Source organism: Cornus florida, unplaced genomic scaffold (assembly GCF_030987335.1).
Source record: "Cornus florida cultivar Cherokee Brave unplaced genomic scaffold, ASM3098733v1 CherokeeBrave_3.0.0_Hap2_Chr06, whole genome shotgun sequence".
In the NCBI taxonomy this organism is placed as follows: Eukaryota; Viridiplantae; Streptophyta; class Magnoliopsida; order Cornales; family Cornaceae; genus Cornus; species Cornus florida.
Genome location: NW_026775576.1, coordinates 12,581,502 through 12,597,241, shown reverse-complemented (window position 1 = coordinate 12,597,241; position 15,740 = coordinate 12,581,502).

Below are 15,740 nucleotides of genomic sequence, written 5' to 3'. Positions count from 1 at the left end.
TTCATGAGATTAGCAAATTATGAGGTCAGCGAATTGCTTGAGCCACAGAACATGATATCATCAACATAAATTTTAAAGAATGAGGAATTAATCTTAATGAGTTCTGACATATAAAGTGATATCCACCTTACCTCTGTGAAACCCTTGTTCAACCAAGAAGCTAAATAGCTTTTCATACTAAGTACAGGGGCTTATTTACGACCATACAAAGCCTTGCTTAGTTTAAACACATGAGAGGAGAGTTGTGAATCTTCAAAACCTTTAGGTTGTTTCAAGTAAATTTCTTTATTAAGTTCTCCATTTAAGAAGGCAGACTTTATATCCATTTGGTAAACTTTAACTTGTTTATAACAAGCAATGGATAATAGCATTATGATGATGGATTACATTCTTGCCATAGGAGCAAATGTGGTCATCCTAGTCAATACCAGCTTGTTGAGCATACCCTTTGTACACCAGCCTTGCCTTATTTACGATAACAGAGCCATTCTCATTCATCTTGCTTCTGAAAATCCACTTAGAACTAATAAGATTCTTGTCTTTAGGTCTTAGAACAAGCTTCCAAATGTCATTCTTGTGGATTTCATCAAGCTCTTCCTACATAGCTACTATCCAATCTTTATATTTCTTGGATTCGGAATAGGATTTTGGTTTAATAAAGGACAGCATTAAAAAACGATTATATTCTTCAGCATCTTCGACCTTTGACTCACTAAACTTCTTCTTAGCCCTTATTTTTACTCTAGTTTTTGGTGAGCCAATAATGTTTTCAACTTGAACCTGCTTCCACAGAATTAGATAAGTAGTTTCTTTCTGAATTATAGACTTTGGGAGTGAGGTACTAGTTTAACTTGATCCTGGTATAAAACAAGCTTCTTTAGAGGCATTTACTTGAGGATTCTCATTAAACCTCACATGACCTAACTCAACCACCTTTGAGGATCTTAGATTATAACACCTGTAAGCCTTGCTCTTGGTTGAGTATCCTAAGAAGATACTTTCACCTGCCTTTGAATCAAACTTTCTAAGGTTATCAATGTGATTTAGAATGTAACACTTGTTGCTAAATACTTTAAAGTAATAGACTGTTGCAAGTCTTCCATACCAAAGTTCAAAGGGGGGTTATGGTTGAATTAGGTCTAAGAAGGACCCTATTGATAATGTAAACAGCTATATTCACAGCTTCAGCCTAAAAATCCTTTACAAGTCCATTTTCAAGTAGCATTGTTCTCCCCATTTCTTGAACTATTCTATTTTTCCTTCCACAACACCATTTTATTGAGGTGTAGCCAGAGAATGACATCATAACAGCTTTCAAACTCCCTTATAGTGAACTCAGTGCCAAAATATGACTTAAGTTTCTTCATAGTGCATCCTCTTTCATTTTCAACAAGATTTATAAACTTGATGAAATATGTAATAGCTTCAAATTTCTCTTTCAAGAAGTAAATCTATACCATTCTACTGAAATCATCAATAAGAAGTATGAAGATTGTTAGTTCTATTATTTGCTCTTTTAATGACAAAAGAAGATATTGTTTGAAGTGCCATCATCTAGGGGCTGTTTGGCAACTACAAGGTCACAAGGGGTATTTATGTCATTCTTCAAATGTATACAGTCAACCTATACTTGCTTGAGATGGTGCATTATGTATTAGAGCTAAGATAAACAATTCTAAGGACTTAATTATGGCTACAATTTAGTGTATGACTTATATACCACTGAAGGGCATTTCAGTAATTGTGTTCACTGAACCAAGGGTATCTTGGTCACCCCAATTTGTTGAGACAATTTGGAACCCTATGGTGAAGGTGCAATGCAAAAATAGCCCTTGTATTCATACTAAAAGTCATTATTTTATCACATTCAACAAGGGGCAGTTCTGGAAGGTTTGTGTACAAAATGTGTTGTGAATGTGCTGAGAATTCACCACTGCCACGTGGCATTGTGGTCCAGAAAAGAGAAAACTGTGTAGTGAATTCGTTGGCCAATGTTGAATGGATCTTATCCACACTAGGGTTACAAGTTGAAGACTATAAATACAATGTTATAGTAGTAGCCTACATTAAGCCTCATTTGCTGAACTTTACAAAACTCTAGAGAGGCTGCATTTCAAGAAGTCTTTGAGAGACACTCGAGAGAATCTGTAATGACTCGAGTTTAATTCAACCCGGTGCGTCAGCGGTGACCCGAATGTAAATTCGACATTGAAACAAAATGCTGATGCAAAAGGTAAAATAATGGTCTCTAGAGATACTATATGTTTATAAGACACCAATGTGACCCTCAACGAGGTCACAGAACCCAAAGAAAACAATTGCAGAAGTGACGTTTCAAAAACAGATAAGAATGAGCCTAGGGGAAAAACGGTCTTTTCTAAAATGGAAGTGGGTGCTACCAAGCATGCCATTGGAAAGACAACAAAAAATTAATGAATTTAGACTAAGAATCATCTGATTTAGAGTCTGGACGAAAAAGATATGAATTTAGAACAAAATGGCCTTCTCTGTATAGGAGGTACCACGACCCTATCTTACTAAAACTGCAATAACTCTCACTATAGTTGTATTTTTAATGTATGGTTGGTACCATTGGGAAGCTAACTTCAAGATCTTGAGTTTAGACTTGAGAACAACCTGATTTGGAATAGAAATAAATGAGTTATAGCTCTCTGAAGTTGGTGCAACAAAGCTGTATAAGAAAAACAAAAGGGAAAGGTTCCAGAGAGGATCAGCCGGCTGAACCTCCATCATCAGCCAACCAAACCCCAATCATCAGCCGGCCGAACCCCAAAAATCCACTGGCTAAAAAGCCAAAAATCCCAAAAAGGCTACTAGAATAAAGACTCGAAATGTGTCAACTAGCTGATTTCTGCTATCAGCCGACCGATGCACCCTGTTGCAAAAGAAAAAGCTATTGTAAAGAATAAGGAAGGTGTTTGGTCCATTTCTAAGGCTATTCATGCTTCCCATTTTATCTAAACAAGTTTTAAAACATCTTTAAACCTTAAATGAAAAACCATTGCATGCTAAATTGAAGTGAAGCTTTAATTGATACCCCAATGCATGAATTTTGCTTAAATTTTCATAATTCATCCAAAAATAGTTCAAAAGTTTGAATCCATGTATTCATTGAGATGTAATCATGCTCACATGTGTAAAATGATGAATTAGATGCGCTAGAATGGTAAATGGCCTCTTGGCATATCATATGCAAAATATGACCCTTCAATGCATGAAACCGCATGTATTCCATAAACAAACTACGAAGATAAAGAGCATACAAGTCATATAAAATGTCTTTGGCCCTTGGCCTTATTATAAACGCCTCCTAAGAGTATCAAAAGGCACACTTAAGTGCACATTACATAGCTTGAACAAAAATTACAAATTTTATATAATACACCAAAAAGACCATGATATGCAAAGAAGTGCATATTCAATGTCACCAAAAATACTCCAAGAATTCTAGCAAGTCTAAGAGTGTTGTGTATCCCACAATAATGCCTCTTTACCTGAAAAACACGCAGTAACTTCAGGGTGAGTAAACAAGTTTACTCATAGGGAATGAGCATGTATAAGTTTAACTTATTACAAGATTTTCAATTCAATAGTATTTAGTCCATGCTATTAAGATGACATTGGGACTTTTAACATAGCGCAATAAGATGCAAATATCACAAGGTTATCAAGTTGGAAATTAAAGTTCGAAATCAACTAAAGTGGATACTTGGACATCACGCCAGATCAAACCGACACCATAGTTACTTCAGGGTTACTAGCCCATGGGTAACCTCCCTATGTGTGTACTAGACTTGTCGAGGGACAATCCCTCGTATTAGAACCATGCCCTAGCCTTAGCCATAACAATGACATCCCAAGTTTCCAAAATTGACAATTTGTACAACAACATATATGTATTCGCATAACATATATATATATAATGCAAAGCCATCTACCATGCACAAACCAATTTTGGAAACACAATACATGCCCTACGTTCTCAACTACAATGGCATAAAGAATGTTGAGTAATCATTATATAATTTGTTACTCTTTATAACAATATCATTCAACAACAAGAACATAGTCTCACAAGTATGATATAAGTTTAAAAATCATAATTTAAACATGCAATCAATATAGGATACATACTCATTCACTAACACAACAAGGATATAAATTAATTTAATAAAACAACTAATTTCTCTAGATTTCATTTCTCATCCAAACATGCTTAATTTAATATATGTTGTAGTACCTATCATGGTCATTACATAAATCACTTCAAAACTTGATTTAAATCATAAGAACATAATAATGAAAATTAATTAAATTAATTAACTAATTTCTTTAGATTTCAAAACAACACTAAATGACTTCAAGTTAATATATGTTATTAATCAAGTCATGGCTTTTCCAAAAATCATGTCCTAGCTAAATTTCATGCAAGATATAATTAACTACTCACCTAAATTTTAGATTATAGACATGTATTCCATTTGTTTCAAGATTTTTAAACATATAAAACATCAAAGACATAATTTAGAACACCCCCTACGTCACAAGAGGATTGTTCCTCTTAAATCCAAGGAAAGCAAAGGAATTTCAAGTTTTCCTGTAATGACCCGATCATTTTCCTTCCTTTCCTTTTTCCTCAAATTTCACGAATATTTTTTTTTCCGTTCGTCTTTTCTTTTATGAGTTCGGTTTCTTGTCACTTAGTGTCATCTTGAGTACTCAGGAATTGTTTCTGAGACTCTTCCTTTCGGATTGACAACTTCCTTCAAGGACCGAGTCATTTCCACATTTTCACTTTTGTGACACTATTCACTTTTGTCTTTTTCCCGTTGCCACTTTGTTGGCACAACCTCACTTTTTGTGTTCGGATTTGATTCCGGTTTTGCATACATCCATGATATTTAAGTTCCATGGCATATGTATTTTTACTTTTGTAGAAAAACATGATAGTTGCTTACTTTTACGTAAAGGGGTATGAATGCATACTTCTTTGCATTTTTCTTTCTTTTTGGGGTTTTAGTGTAATTATGTAAAGTAATTATTTTTCTTATAAGGGACCATTTTGCAATTTGATATGGAAGATATTTTTGAAAAGAAACTTTTTGCAATTTTTGGAAAGTGTGACAAGTGTCACACTCTCATGGAGCCACTTGTTGGCATTGGGGTGGAAAGACTTGGAGGCATCATCTTGTGACATTTGGAGGGTGAAGATTCACCCACTTGTTGGCCTCGGATTGGTCCACTTGTTGGCTTAGATGGTTGACAAGTGTAGGCTTAGGATTAACCCTACAATGAATGCTTGGATGAGTGACCAGTGTATGCTCCAAATTAAGTCTTGCAATTATTTTTGGGTAACCTTAGGATTATGTTGTTAAAGAAGGGCTTTTGTACAATTGATCAAACTAGTGTGTGCTGACCTTGGTGTAAGACCACATAGTAAGTGGAGGATTTCTATTTCCTCCACTCACATTCTTTCACACTTGATTTCATCATCTCCCTCTCTTATAAAGAAAACCTTAGCCTCCATGGATGGAGCTTGGAGCTTTAGGCTTTAACCTTCATTTTTTAGAGCCTTTCATTGATTTCCAAGCTTGACCATGGGAATGCTTTTTGTTCCCTTCATCTTCCTCTTCATAACCCTAGAAGGGTTTACCATTTTGAGTTAACTTGGCTTGGATTCAAATGGAACAATCTTCTTGTGAGGTAGGAGAGGTTTTAGGATTTTGTATGTGTTGTATTAAGTATTTTTCATGATTATACAACTTGTTTGCATGCCTAGTATCAAATCTAGAATATTAGTAATATTTATTTTTTTGTATGAGATTTATTTTGCAAGGATGCATATAGCTTAGAATTGAATTTTTGGCATGATGATAAATTATGCTTTGATGTGCTTGTTAACATATATTAAATTGGAATTATTTGAATAAGAATTGCATTTTTTATTTAATAATTATCTTTTGTGAAAGTTTAATTTTCATGGATGTACCTTGCATGAAATTAACTTGTGTTATACTTTTAAATTAAGTCTTGACATGTTTATTAACATACTTTAATTTGAGAGCTTTTGGATAAGTATGAAAATCTTGAGATTTTAATTAAAATGATTAATTAAAATCTATTTAATGGTTCCATTGGCCTAATTAAGTTTTTAACTTGATATTTGTGATGACTAGGACTTGCATACTAGCATATGTTAATTTGGGACCATTTGATGTTGTTTTAGAATTTAGGGATTTGATTATCATGATTTAGTTAAATTCCATTTTTATTGTTCAAATAGCCTAATCAAGTTATTGAATTGGTATATGCAATCTCCATGCTATATTGTTTAACATGTGTTAATTAGAAGCCATTTGGTTAAGATTTGAAACTTAGAGAAATTAATTAATTTACTTGATTAATTTCTGTTTCTATTGCATTATTGATTTAAATCATATGTTTGGTGTTGGTATTATGTTTAAAGCATGATTTTAGACTTGCATTAGATTCTTCAGTTCATGTTTATAATATTGAATTATATTGTTTTAGCATGTAAGGAATCGGACACTGAAAATTTTACATGCGATGTAATTATAGCGTGTAATGAATCGCCCTCTGAAGATTTGACATTGTCATCCTATAGTAGTTGTGGATTTAGAGCTTGTATTGTGTGGTTTCAATCTACTTGTGCATGAAGGTAGTTTCGTGTACTATTTGATACATATATAAGTTGTTAACTTATCTATTTTGGAGTCACTTAGGACATTGTTACTGAGACCTGGCTAGAGTTTGGCTCTAGTACGGGAGATAGAGAGCTCCCTATAATATAGTACGCATGGTGTGGTATTCCCACTGGGTTAGTGCCCGTAATAACCATTTAGGTCTTAGTTCACACCGGGATTTACTGTCCAAGTCTCCACTTTTTCATTTCACACTTTTAAATTTCTAGTTGATAACTTAGAGAATCTATGTCTTAATGTGTGGTATTAGAAATTCTAATTATACTAAATTGCTATATTTTGTTGATTTCGCACTTTTAGATTTCAAGTTGATAACTTTGAGAATCTATATCTAGTTGCTTTGTATAGCATGCTTCTATATTGGTTAAATTGCATGGATATGGTGATTTGTGTTTTGTTGTTCAAATGTATGTTAGGAATGATTCTATAGATTCATTTGGAACATAGACTTTAGGTGGCATGACCCACTTTTGTCGTTTTTATATATTAGGTTTCAAGTTGATGACTTTGAGAACTTATGTCTTGTTACCTTGTACAGCATGCTTCTATGTGGTTTGAATTGCATGGATGATGCAATTTATGCTAGAAATGATCTAGGATAGCTTAGGATGCTCCTGAGTCTCACCCTTGACATAGACGTTAGGTGGTATGAGCCCTTTAACATGTTTCACCTTAAGGTGATAAAATTGTAAAATGCTAGGTCAATGCATGCTCATTTCCTACGAGTAGCTTTATGTTACTCACCCATGTAGTGGGGATATTTTTTAGGTACAGGGATCAAGGTTGGGGTTCTCATTATGCTTGGATGATTTGAGGACTTGAAGGGTTCAATCCTTCTGTAGGTTGGCTTGAAATGCCACTTGCAGCTTTATATATCAAATGTGTATATTTGCTTGTAAACTTGTAATGTGTGCCTAAGCACACTTTTTTATTTTCATTTTATATATATGACATGAGGCCAAGGGCCAAACTTCCTTTGGAATTACATATATGTCATGGATGTTAAATCTTGCCTTTAATGAGAATATATGAAAACTATGCGTTTTAATCTGTCATTTTGCACCGGAGCGTGCTGATCGATTGCCAATTATACATCAACCTTTGCAATAGCACAAATCATTGTAAAATAGGGCTATTGGTCGGTTAAGTTGAACCACTGGGACTGCTAGTTTATAGCAACTTAGGTGTCTAGAGTCATTTTTAGATTGATAAGGGGGGTAATTGAGGATTTGTTAGATTGTCACTAAGATTATGAATTAAAAAGTGCATAAAACATTAATGCTAAGAAGTAGAGAGGCAAAGACAATTAAAATGGGAAATAGGGAAGTGAATCCACTACCCATCCATAAGCGTACTAGGACATGATTTACTTGGGGAAATATATATATATATATAACCACAGAATGCAACAACATAGCATTGATATATTATCTTTAAGAAATGTATGAAAATAAGATACAAGAATAACCTATCAAAGCTTACATGTTTTGGTTACCTCAACTAGGATGCAACCTTAGACATGATCACCAAGTCATAGATTATCAAGCCCTTAATCTCATAATAAGAGCACATGAATTAGAAATCATGAAGAATCTATCAAAGGAAAGCCCTAAGCAATAGATTATCCAAATTCCTAAATGTCATGCCAATAAAATCACTTCCATGAACTCATCTCCATTGGCACTATGAAAATGTAGCAATATAATTATGAGAGAAAAACAATCTAAGACAAGATATTTAACTCAAAATGACCATTTATAGATAATGACATTCATTACATCATATGAAGGGCTCTAGTTCATGGAAAAGTCACATATATACATTATACCCCAAATAGAAATCAAAACAAAGCAATGCTTACAAAATGGGGCTTCATCACCTCCCTAGATAGGGAGTTAGTTACCCATGAAGACTAAGAATGATGGAGAAGATGAAAAATCCCTCTTCATTTCCACACCTTAAGCTCAAGAACACCTCTTTCCCTCTCTAGCACTTAACCTTTTCTAAAATTTGAGATATGAGATATGAGATGTGTGCCTCCTCTTTATTCCAACCAAAACCTACTCACTATATCCCCAAAATCCCGAGCTCCCCCCTCTACATCAAGCTAAGCCACACAAAATGAAGATAAGGAGACAAAAATGCTGAAATTCAGGGGCAATTGAGCTGCCTACAGCAGGTCGGCGGTCGCCCACAAAGCGCTAGCTGGCACCCGCGGTGGCGCGAGAGGGACTGGAGTGTTTGGCGGGTGCCCACGATAGTGCAGCGGGCACCCGCGGTGGCTCGCAGGGGCTCCAGCGGGGGCTCGCAAGGCCCCGTAAAATGCGGCAGAGAGATGAGGGGTTCGGCGAGCGCCCGCGAGGCGCTGGCGGGCACCCGCGGTGGCTTGCCTCTACATATTAACAAGGCTTATTGCAAGCCTTCTTCACGCCGGACCGTGAACGCACTTCCACGATGAACACTCAGTCATGACTTCACAAAGCGGCAATAGAAGAAGTCAGGTCCAAAAGATGACTCCCAGACACGGCGCACGTATTTCAACAAAAAGTTATCAAAACTGCTTCTTTGATCATTCTTGGGAAAAAAACCTGAAATTAGAAAGAAATACACAACTGAATTAAAATTATACATTATCCTCTAATAATGGACTTAACTAATGCAAGAAAGGGCGCTTGAATATGTAATATTCGGCGCTTATCACGTGCATTGTATATAAAATTCATCCATTATCATTCATTTATCATGTATGAAGTGTGGCCAAGGGCCAAACGGTAATTTGCAATCATTTGTTAATTTTGGTTTTCAAAATTTCCATTTCAAGTTCATTTTTGCCTTCTTGGCCGTTGGGGGGTCGGATTTTGCATCGGCAGTATTCTTAAGCCATGGGTCATTGTAGCCCATCCAAATAGGTAAGTTACATTTGTGTGTATGGTCATTTCTGGGAATAACTCCTTCCTTGATGAAATGAGCCTCCTATGGGCTCATTTTGCATTTTCTTTTGTAAAAACTATGCATAAGAGCATTTTGGGGTTTTCACAAGAAAAATAAAGTTTTCTTTTGGCATGGCTGGCTAAAAAACATGATTTTGGGGGGGGGGGGGGGGAAGGGGTTTCTTTGTTTTTTTTAAAAAAAGGCCCAGAAAGTCCTCAAAATCACATTTCAAATTCAGAAATCTGATAAGCTTGTTGCAGAACAAGCACTCCAAGGGGCGTACGAGTGCTCCAATGTTAGATAGAAATCTTGGGGCTATTTACGAGCACTCCAAGCCCCTTAACGAGTGCTCGTGGTACTGTTCACGTGTGTGTGTGTGTGTGTGTGTGTGTGTGTGTGTCTTAGTTCAGCATTGCACCTCCGACTTCAAGTTGATGTATCTCCTTTGTTTTAACTCCAATTTGGTCCGTTCTTGAGTCTAAATTGATCACGTTGAAACAAGCTTTCCAATGGTACCAATTTTAGTTTCAGATTCCATTTTTGGCACAAGATATTCAAGTTTTAGTGAAGTAGTATCAGGATTTAGTTCGAATCGGCATAGGGTTTCTTTTCCTTTGACTTTAGGACTTGATATCTTTGCCATCCGGACTCTAAATCAAGTGATTCTTAAGTCTATCTTTATTAATTTTTTGTTGTCTTTCCAATGGTGTGCACTATGGTACCCATTTCAGTTCAAAATGACCATTTTGCCCTTAGTTCTTTCCTTAGAGGGTTTTAAAACCCTAACGCCGGTTTTTCTTCCGTTGAGTCATGGGACTCCTTGGAATGTCAGTCCTATGTATTAGGGATAATGTACATCTCTATAGACTTGTTCTTGTTTAGCTTCCATAATTTGGATCCGTTTCGGGTCATCATAGGACACACTTGGTTGTAAAATCAAGGGTCATCACAGGTGGTATCAGAGCTCCTAGGTTTGAATACCGTAGACGACGGGTTTTGGGTGCATTTCATACTTTTGTTGATTTTCTTTGATGTGTTCACATGCTTTTTGATAATATGTTTACTGGCCTTTTGATAACATGCTCGGTGTGATAACATGTTTTCTGTACTTATACGCTTATATGTTTAAAAAGCATCCTAGTTGATATGTGCTTATGTGTTTAAGTACCTAGATGTTTTCATTTTCTGTTTAGCATGTTATGTATGTTTATCTGCTTTAGCATGATTGTATGTTGCATACATTGACGTGCTACTTATTTTATGCATTCATTGAGCGAGTTGCATTCGATCATAATAACTCGTGTTATTATTGAACTCGTTTTCCTTTTCACGCATATAGCATCACAGTCTTGACTCACGGAGAGTCTTCTCGTTAAGGCTTAGGTGGGCGTAGGATTGTAGTCTCTGTTTGGTGAGATGAGACGTAGGCCACGGAGGCACCGTTTCGTCTCATTTTCTTTTGTCCTTTCGTAGTGTAGTCATGATTGAGTGAGAGGCATTGGTGTCATCTCTTAGGACTTCATAGTGGTTATTAAGGTCTTTATTTCCAGCATCATGGGACGATGAGTCAGGATAGACTCGAATCCTTCCTCGGGGAGGGGAAAATTTGCATTGAGAGCCTCAGGGCGAGGTTCTCGTGTCTTGTTTTCTTCGAATGATAGTTTCAGAATTTGGATAGGTGTGATGACCCAGAATCCTTCTTGTGTTGACTTGGACAGCTCTTGCGAGCTACGGTTGGGATGTGAACGGTTTTGTGTAATTAATTGTGTTGGTATAATTAATTACTCTCCCTTGTCTTTGGAGACTTAGGGTGTTGTGTTAGGTTCTGCTAGAATCCTGTAGAGTTCCTATCCAACTCGTTGGCATCTTAGATTGGGGGTTCTCTTGTTGATGTCTCGTAATGGTTAGCATTGAGGCTATCTATTTCGTTGTTGTCTTGTTTCGTGTAGTGTTCGGATTGCATTGGGGTATGAGCTGGTCTTGGGAACCAGCTGACCTTATGTCTCGAGGACTTAGTGGTTATTGGAGGGGGATGATTCCTTTCCTCGTGGTGAGGGATTGGATTCGTCCAGGTTTTGTGTTACGTTTTCTACATGGTGTCTTTTGAGAGGTATTCTATTCATTTCTTTTGATTTTACAAACTTGCCATTTGTATGATCATTTTTACATGTTTATGAGCCCATTGTTTTGGGGTGTGTACTAGAAATATGTTTAGGATGTATGACTATATGGTAGTTATATGAGAATGTAGATGATACGTTTGCTTATACATTTATGTCATTTAATTTTTGCGAGCATGCACTATGTGAGTATTTGATTTATACTATTTCATCTTTCCTAAAATTTTGTTGGGGTTTTGTGACTATGGTTGTTGGGGTAGAGATGTGTGACCTACGTAGTAGACATTTGTTTTGAGGATTTTAGTTGTCCAGTATAGGGATTTTGACCCAGTGTTTTGTCTTCTGTATGTAGCCTTACGGTAGGTCTACTTCAGATTTGTGCTTAGGTTTTCAGTTTTATGGGTTCAATCCATTGGCTTGAGGGCACAGACTTGTCAGGCTGTGGATTCGGGACTGGTGTTGTTATGTCGTAGCATTTCCAGATGTGGGGGTCGTTAGGGATTTAAAGCCTTGAGCGAAACAGTGCCAAAGACATTGTTGTTTGAGTTTTCGGATTAGCTACCCCAACTCTCGTGGATGCTTGGTTCCCGTAGTGCTTTTGGTAATCATTCTTAACATTGACGTCATTTGTATTGAAAAGCTTTTTTTTGGGTTGACCTATTATGGCATGTTATGAACTAGTACCTTATACTGTCAAGCTACCTTATTGACGAGTAAGTGCAGGCGGGTTCTGGTCATTGTTCGTACTGCCATATCATTCTTAGCCATCTGTCTTGATTCGACTTGTCATTGTCATGGGGATTCTCTCAGTGATTGACTTTGGGTCAATATGCCGATTCATTTGGGAGGAGTTATTCAGTTCTTGGTTTTCGCGTTCCTTCGGATAATCTTCAAGATTTTGGAGTTGTCCTTTAGCACCTTATGATCTGTCCTTCAGTTTGACTTTACTTTGACCTTGTTTGGTTTTCTTTTGTCTATTATGAATTTCGGGGACGAAATTCCTTTAAGTAGGGTAGGTTGTAATGACCCGATCATTTTCCTTCCTTTCCTTTTCCCACAAATTTCACGGATATTTTTTTTTCGTTCATCTTTTCTTTTCTGAGTTCGGTTTCTTGTCACTTAGTGTCATCTTGAGTGCTCGGGAATGGTTTCCAAGACTCTTTCTTTTATATTGACAACTTCCTTTAAGGACCGAGTCATTTTCACTTTTGTGACACTATTCCCTTTTGTCTTTTTCCCGTTGTCACTTTGTTGGCACAACTTCACTTTTTGTGTTTGGATTTGATTCTAGTTTTGCATGCATCCACGATATTTAAATTCCATGCCATGTGTATTTTTACTTTTGTAGAAAAATATGATAGTCGCTTACTTTTACATAAGGGGGTATGGATGCATACTTCTTTGCATTTTTTCTTTCTTTTTGGGGTTTTACTGTAATTATGTAAAGTAATTATTTTTCATCTTAGGTACCATTTTACAATTTGATTTTGAAGATATTTTCAAAAAGGATATTTTTGTAATTTTTGGAAAGTGTGACAAGTGTCACACTCTCATGGAGCGACTTGTTGGCATTGGGGTGGAGAGACTTGGAGGCATCATCTTGTGACATTTGGAGGGTGGAGATTCACCCACTTGTTGGCCTAGGATTAGTGCACTTGTTGGCTTGGATGGTTGACAAGTGTAGGCTTAGGATTAAGCCGACAATGGATGCTTGGATGAGTGACAAGTGTATGCTCCAAATTAAGTCTTGCAATTATTTTTGGGTTACCTTGGGATTATGTTGTTAAAGAAGGGCTTTTGTGTAATTGAACAAACTAGTGTGTGTTGACCTTGGTGTAAGACCACATAGTGAGTAGAGGATTTCTATTTCCTCCACTCACATTCTTTCACACTTGATTTCATCATCTCCCTCTCTTGTAAAGAAAACCTTAGCCTCCATGGATGGAGCTTGGAGCTTTAGGCTTAACCTTCATTTTTGAGAGCCTTCCATTGATTTCCAAGCTTGACCATGGGAATGCCTTTTGTTCCCTTTATCTTCCTCTTCATAACCCTAGAAGGGTTTACCATTTTGAGTTAGCTTGCCTTGGATTCAATAGGAACAATCTTCTTGTGAGGTCAGGGATGTTTTAGGATTTTGTATGTGTTGTATTGAGTGTTTTTCATGATTATACAACTTGTTTGCATGCCTAGTATCAAATCTAGAATATTAGTAATATCTATTTCTTTGTATGAGATTTATTTTACAAGGATGCATATAGCTTAGAATTGAATTTTTGGCATGACGATAAATTATGCTTTGATGTTCTTGTAAACATATATTAAATTGGAATTATTTTAATAAGAATTGCACTTTTTATTTAATAATTATCTTTTACGAAAGTTTAATTCTCATGGATTTACCTTGCATGAAATTAACTTGTGTTATGCTTTTAAATTAAGTCTTGGCATGTTCATTAACATACTTTAATTTGATTGTATTTGGATAAGTATGAAAATCAAGAGATTTTATTTAAAATGATTAATTGAAATCTATTTAGTGGTTTCATTAGCCTAATTAAGTTTTCAACTTGATATTTGTGATGACTAGGACTTTCATACCAGCATATGTTAATTTGGGTCCATTTGATGTCATTTTAGAATTTAAGGATTTGATTATCATGATTTAGTTAAATTCCATTTTTATTGTTCAAATAGCCTAATCAAGTTATTAAATTGGTATATGCAATGACCCTGCTATGTTGTTTAACATGTGTTAATTAGAGGCCATTTGGTTGAGATTTGAAACTTAGAGAAATTAATTTTACTTGATTAATTTCTGTTTCTATTACATTATTGATTTAAATCATGTGTTTAACGTTGGTATTATGTTTAAAGCTTGATTTTAGACTTGTATTAGATTCCTCAGTTCATGTTTTCATTATTGAATTATATTGTTATAGCGTGTAACGAATCGCATACTAAAGATTCAATATGTGATGTTATTATACCGTGTAACGAATCACACTCTGAAAATTCGACATTGTCATCCTATAGTAGTTGTGGATTTAGAGCTTGTATTGTGTGGTTTCAACTTATTTGTGCATGAAGGTAGTTTCGTGTACTATTTAAAACATATATAAGTTGTTAACTTATCCATTTTGAAGTCACTTGGGACATTGTTACTGAGACATGGCTAGAGTTTGGCTTTAGTATGGGAGATAGAGAGCTCCCTACAATATAGTGCGCATGGGGTGGTATTCCCAGCGGGTTAGTACCCAGAATAACCGTTTAGATCTTCGTTCACGCCGGGATTTACTATCCAAGTCTCCACTATTTGATTTCAAACTTTTAGATTTCTAGTTGATAACTTAGAAAATCTATGTCTTGATGTGTGGTATTAGAAATTCTAATTATACTAAATTACTATATTTAGTTGATTTCGCACTTTTAGATTTCAAGTTGATAACTTTGAGAATATATATCTAGTTGCTTTGTATAGCATGCTTCTATATTGGTTAAATTGCATGGAGATGGTGATTTGTGTTTTGTATTTTAAATGTAGCTTAGGAATGATCCTATAGATTCATTTGGAACATAGACATTAGGTGGCATGACCCACTTTTGTCGTTTTTATGTATTAGGTTTCAAGTTGATGACTTTGAGAACTTATGTCTTGTTACCTTGTATAGCATGCTTCTATGTGGTTTGAATTGCATGGATGATGTGATTTATGCTAGAAATGATCTAGGGTAGCTTAGGATGCTCCCTGAGTCTCACCCTTGACATAGATGTTAGGTGGCATGAGCCCTTTAACATGTTTCACCTTTAGGTGATAAAATTGTAAAATGCTAGGTCGATGCATGCTCATTTCCTACGAGTAGCTTTATGTTACTCACCCACGTAGTGGGGACATTTTTCAGGTACAAGGATCAAGGTTGGGGTTCTCATTATGCTTGGATGATTTGAG